Genomic DNA, 6,971 nt, shown 5'->3' on the forward strand with positions numbered 1-6,971 from the left:
GAGTCATACCACCCAAGGGCATTAAGAGACAATCTGCCGGTGGGGCAGTTCCTCCGTTATAGGAGAAACTGCTCTTCTACTGCTGGCTACAATGAACAGTCCATGGTCCTCAGTAAAAAGCTTGAAGACAGAAATTACCCCACGCGAGTTATCAAACATGCTAAAAAGAGAGCGTTAAATACTCCACGGAGTGTGCTCTTGGAAACCAAAGAGAAAAAGAAGGATGAATGCATCCCAGTCATTATGACATATGACCCCTTATCCACAAAAATATGACAGGCAATTAGGAAGCACTGGCATATGTTGTCAAACAATGAATTTAAGATGCCACCGCCTCGTTTTTCATTCAGAAGATCGTGCAACCTAAAAGATAAGTTGGTACACACAAGGGTAAAACCATTGAAAGAAAATAACACCATCCCCAACGGGCATTTCCCATGTGGGAGTTGCTCGGTGTGCCCGCTAACCATCAAAACCTCGACTGTGACTTTACAATCTGGAAGAGAATGGTGTTTAGGACAATTCAGTAATTGCAACACCACTAATTTGGTGTATAGACTTCAATGTGAGTGTGGGCTTCAATACATCGGCCTGACTACACGTAAGGTGAAGTTAAGAATCCAAGAACATCTTAGCACGATAAGAGCTGGCAAGATTACTACGAAATTGGTTGAACACTGCCACAGAAATAAACATGCTTTCACTTGGGTGGTACTGGAGAAGGTGACATGGGACCCCCACACGATCGACAGGCTACTGGCCACAAAAGAGGCAAGATGGATATATCAGGAAAGAAGCGAACAGAGAGGGTTGAATGAACTCTTGGAGTGGAATAAACTACACTAGGATTTAGGTAGCCTTATGGGCACGGTTAGTTACTTTTAAGTACGTGTTCTTTTGCGTGTGTGATTGTGAAGACAAGTGAAGAAACACGTTCTTCTGAAAATCACGTACATGCTTTAACACCCACTGAGTCCATGATTGGGGTCAAAATAACTTGTGCTTTCCAACTTGAGGTCCCTATTTCTAAATAATTGTTGTTTGTTGACTCTCTGATTAATATAATATCAGTATCTTGAGAGTACTACATAGTGCACCACATCGAATGGGTTTTATACATACAACCCTTTTATAAAATAAAATCATCTCTTATAAAATCAGGCCAAAGGTTTTGAAAAAAGAGATAATTCCTGTGTAGGGTTTGTGATGTTGGAAGGCTCTGGTTAAATGAGGCATTCTGAATAACGTAATTTGGGGTAGGAGAGGAGATATACACAATTCCTTGTCCTTTAAATAAGCTGGATCATATCGATCTTTTGAGGCATGTGAACAGACACATAACTCTGTCTTTTTTAGAAATAAAATCTGGGATTGGAGATTGTGCATATAGGCTCCAATAAAGTTATTCTAAGAGAGAATGTATAAAGCGTAATCCCGCGAGAAGAAACGTAAAAAAGGCACCTCCATGTATTTCGTATGAGAATAACCCAATCCAAGATGGCCGCTTGTAGCGCGAGAGCGGAGTAGCCAATCACGGCCCGTCTGTCCCGCGTAATGAGTCAAAAGAAACGCTATCGACCGCAAATACTACGGTCGAGGTAAAGCCGGAAGACATCTATCTACCGGAAAGGTGTATGGTTGGACGGAAGAGAGGGGCCTTTGGAATACAGCTCCTAACGAAATTTGGAAAGTAAGGTCTAACCTTTTTAAACTCTCTTTTGTTCTCAGTGAAAACTACGGGGGTGATGTCTGACAACTCACAGAAGGAGTTAGTCTATACAACTTTATAGCGCCTCTCGGCTGGTAGGAGAGACTGTGGCTTGGAGAGGGTAAATATTGATGAGTCCTATAGTAGGTCTGCGCAGCTTGGTGGCTTTAAATACCCACGTGGCAGGGAGTAACCTAAAAATTGGGTGTTTTTTTTATGTATTCATACAGCTGTGTTTTCCGGATGTCCAAAGCAGTGGCAGAAAATTATATGCCCTGAAGAAATTGCCTGATGAATGCTATGGCAATGAAACATGTCGGCAAGTAGAGTATGGCTGCATAAATAGCAGGCATATTCACTATTTTTTATCCATGCAATCAGCACAATAAATAAGAATAAAATTTGTGTTGGTGTGCATTTTTATGTGACATTAATTGTTTGTCCTGTTCGTTGTTCCACTGCACTCTTTCTTTGCAAACACTTTGCTTTCACTTGGACACTTCCACTTTGTCTTTGAGCTTGATGGCTCCAATGATGAGAACAGGGCTATCCTGGTGAGTACCTGCCAGGTTCCCCGCTGGTGGTGCGCCCGTGAGGTGCCATCTCGCTCTCACACACTTTTTTCACTGTTGGTTGTTGGTCACACAGCTGTAATTTTCCAAGGGACGGGCTCTTTTTAAGTTTGGCACTAGAGTGATATATAACCCCTACCCCACAATCATTAAAAGAGGGGAGGTTGTTGGAATTGATTACAATAAGGTTAATATCCTTAAAAAATAGATGAGAAAAACGTGCCGGTGGTCTAGGTTATAATTGTTGTTGAGACTTGATGAGTGAAGGGCAACCTAGATCCCATAAAACCCTCTTTGCTCCTTATTGTTGTTGGCGTCTGAATCCTCACTGGGCATCGCCCTCAGCACACATCATTCTCCACGCTAATAAGTCGTCCTGAAGCTTCTCATCGCGGCGCGTGCGCTGCATGTGTGTTTCCTCAGCCAAGGACCATTCCCTGACATCCCTAAGTCACAAGGACATCTCGGGGGCCCTCTGCCCCATCCAAGTGATAGCCACGCGCCTCCTCACCAACACCAGTAGCAGCTGCAGCAGTTTGTAGGACAAATTCCTCTTTTTGGGCTTGAGGACCAGGGCCAAGAGGCAATGAAGCGGAGTCCGGGCAATCCGGAGGCCCGTGACGCGGCCAATGTGCTCGACCACCTCTCCCCAGAACCTACCAACCAGCGGGCATTCCCAAGCCAAATGTAAAAATCCGGCTTTCTCTGCCCCGCACCTGGGACATGCATCGCACCTCTCCACAGAGATACGGTGCAGGGAGACCGGGGTCATGTAAGTGCGGTGCACAAAATTAAAATGAATCAATTTAAACCGTGCATTGCACAACACCTTTCGGGTGAGGAGCCCAATACGTTTTCACTGTCCCGGCTCCAGCGCCATCCCCAGGTCCGCTTCCCAGGACGGCGCGATCGGCGGAGTTGAGTCCCGCTGCATGGCTGACTATAATAAGGTGATCAGCCGCTTTCCCCTGCCGCAGGAAAGGAGGATGTTAAGGGTGTGGGTCAATGGAGGCGCCTCCGGGAACTGGGGCCAGGTTGCCCTGGCCATCTCCTGGAGTCCCCTGTAGTGCAGGTATTGCCCCCTGCCTAAGCACCCATTGTTTCATTAATGTTATCTTAGTTATAAAGCCCTGCGCCTAAGCGCTGTACAGAGACATCATTTGATATTCAAAAAAATACCAGCACAATGAAGGTGCAGGGCACCTCTCTGACAAACCCTATTTACACTGGGGCGACCACTGATTGCCCGTTGGTGGAGCATTCACCTGCCATCCCTCATTGGTAGTGGCCCATCTGCATTATTCTTTCCTGGATCTGCTATGCAATGTAAGACAGTTGGGCACAATCTGCAAGGGCCTGTCCGCATGTGTAGGGAGCGAGCTCCCTATGCGTATGGGCCACAGGTGACTGCCCAGCCTTGCAGGTTGCTGAATGTTCTTCCACAACACCACAGGAAACACTTTTGGTATAACAATCCCTGCTGCCATGGTGGAGATCTGTGAATTATGCTGGGAGTTCAGATGCAGGGCAGCTGGCCACCAGTCAAGGACTAGATGAGCAACTATTTTTATGTTAAACGTGTTTATTAGCAGAATCGGTATACAATGTAACCTATCATGAGCATGGTTCTAAACAACACAGTATACAAATAAACTTAACAGGCCACAGCTACGAATTCTAATACACCCACGCTGATGACTGCTGTAGCTTCTGAATATGTTTTTCCCCCATGATGAAACAAATCTACCACCATAGTGGCTCAAAAGAAAATTGGCAGAGAAATAACCCAACATTTGCAACAGGAAAACCCAATTCCTGTCACCCCCTCCTCATCCCAGGGCCATTTCTCCAGTCCCGCAAGCACTGCAAGGTAAGGAAGTACTACGCTATCTCTCAACTCCTGCTAGAATCCCTACGGACACAACCTCAATGAAACCACCCTCTCATCATGTCAAAATAGGAATCCCCCCCCCCTTATGCTCTATTAATGTGTGCTAAATATCCATCTGAGCTGTGACACCCTTTCAGTGTCAATTCTTGATTAATACTCGGTAGCTCTTTTCCCTAGCTGTTGTGGTTGAATTCAGGTCCAGAAAAAGCAGCAGGTAACCCTCCCACCATCACAGTACTTCTTGATTTTGTTCCAGATGTTTCTTTTCGGAGAGAGAGTCTATAGGCGCATAGCAGAACCTTGCACACCCTTTCCTCCCACAAGCCCAAGAGCCCACACAGCACCTCTCCTTGCTTTGGGAGATGACCCTGCAGCCCCCCATCAGAGTCTAAAATAATCTAAGGTGTGTGCCCTTCCTCAAATTGATGATCATCCCTTATATGTCCTCCATTTTAACCAGGGATACCACTGTCTACCTTTAGAACGATTCCAACTCAGCAGATTGTCAGCAGTCGCAGTGAAGCGATCCTGCAGTTATGCACAAACGACCACACCTCTTCTACTACTTTCTCAATCCTCATCACTACCGGTTATAGTTTCTAGTTTTTGTTCAATGCCGGTAACTGCCTGCTCAGTCTTACCAGATCTTTCATGTAAATTGGTCCTCATTCCTCTTATGAACCTAAAACAAAAGCTCTTTCCACTAGTGACTACTCATTCTCTTCTGAAGCATCTGGCAAGTGCTTCTTTTGGTTGCTTGGTAGATTTCGCCGTATGTGGAGAAAAGACGTCTTCTCTCCTTTTCTCCTTCCTGCCATAATGTGTTCCTTTTGGCTCTGGCGAGCGTACTGCTTGAAAAGTGGCCTTTAGATCCACCGGTTCAGCTCACCCCAATTGGGCTCCACAGGAATCTCCAACATGGTCTCCGGTACAACAGTTAGCCTAACTCTCTGTGAAGATATCCAGGGGGCCAAAGCTAATATCTTGGGTACTGGCCCCACCTGCCTTAGGGATTATAAGCAACTCCTTCTCTCTCTCTGTTGGAACCTCAGGCACCAATTAAACTGTGATCACAGCGGCAGCCCTGCCTTCTGTCTCATCTGTTGTCATACTATGCTCTCAAACACCACCCCCGATGGAAGGCAGATCTATGGATGCCAGCACCGTTGTCATGTGCTGCAGTGCAGCGACACATGCCTAGTGGTGGGCACGTGGAAGCCTCCAAGATGGATGCCTCATCAGTCCACAAAACTTGCTCCCTACAGAGTCTGTGCTTATTGCCTCATCTGCATCATCTCTGAGATGACTCCAATAATAGGGAGGAGGAGCGGCAGAGCAGAGACCCAACACAGAGCTCACATAGAGGGTGTTATATGCTGAGATGTCCCTTATTGTCTGCCTGGTACTTTATTCTTGTCTCAATGCCCCTTTTCTCCTTCCCGCTCTTTGACCTTTCCTTGTGTGTATGTGGCTCCCCTCGCACGGCAGCTGAAATGAAATTAGAACGCTGTAAATGATGAAAGGAGCCAATACTGGCATTCTGTTAGGATTGCTTTAAGATAATAAACCTTGCATGGTTCCTTCCTGTTCTGGTATTATACTGACTTACTGTCGAATGCAGGATTTGTGACCAAATAGTAAAGTGCACCACTTATGCAAAAGCACAAGGAAACGTTTATGGCATAAAAACCTAAGCTTGGGCAAAGTGGTGTCAACTACAAAAACCATGGAAGGGACAACAAAAGGAGTGAAATATATTTCAGAAAGATGATACTCCTCACTCTGAGTCCACTTCATCCGCAAAGAAGAAGTCACAAAGAACATTTCAAACAAAGAATACAAAAGTTAAGAAAACATAGGACTGCATGTTATTGTTGTGGGTCTACCTTGAGGCTGCTAGCAAAAATTGCCTTGCTCTTAACAAAGTAGGGAAAGGATACAGTAAAGAGGCAAATTTTGCAAAGTATGCTCCCCCGACAAAAGTGTATGTATGTATGAAGTCGAAGAACAGTACTAAAATTATTTGAAAACCTAGTATTACTTATTGCTATCAGACAGCACAGAAGATGATTACAAAGAAAACACCCAGAAGCTGTTTTCACTTTGCATGTGAATGGAAATGATGTGGAAGCCTTGTTGATACTGGATCCAAAATCACTATAATTTCCTAGGACATGTGCAAGAACCTCAGTAACCAGGCATCTCTTGAGGCCATCAGAATTATTCAAGGTCCCTAGAGCGGATATAACATTTAGACAGTGGGAGTATTTCATGCATAGCTGGCATTCATGGAAAGAAATGTGACAATTTGTTTTGTTGTAAATTACAATGTAGCATCCTAGGGTGGTTGGAACAACAGAAATTTAAAATGATGATAAATGCTTTCAAACACCCTATGTCTTCATTATCCAAGAAATATGAGAACGATACAAAGAAGTATTCAGAGAAAAACGTGGATGTCTAAAGGACTTTAAACATCAAATTATCCTGAAACCTGGTACCTATCCAGTCAAGCAATGTCTAAGAAATGTAATACTTTCAGCACACACTGAATTGAAAACCATACTGAAGGAGTTGCGTGATAATGATGTGATTGAACCTGTCAGTGTTGATGCAGCTTGGTTGTTGCCCATAGTGAATGCAAGGAATAAAAGTGGCATGCTTCGAATGTGCATTGATCTTCACCTACTCAATCACAAGAAAGTGGCAGACTGCCAACCACTAATAAAGGAAATGGTGATGATATTGGACCAAGCCCAAATTTTCACAACCCTTCACTTCAGGCCGCTTTACAAGCAAA

This window comes from Lissotriton helveticus, chromosome 8, assembly GCF_964261635.1.
Source record: "Lissotriton helveticus chromosome 8, aLisHel1.1, whole genome shotgun sequence".
NCBI classification, from domain to species: Eukaryota; Metazoa; Chordata; class Amphibia; order Caudata; family Salamandridae; genus Lissotriton; species Lissotriton helveticus.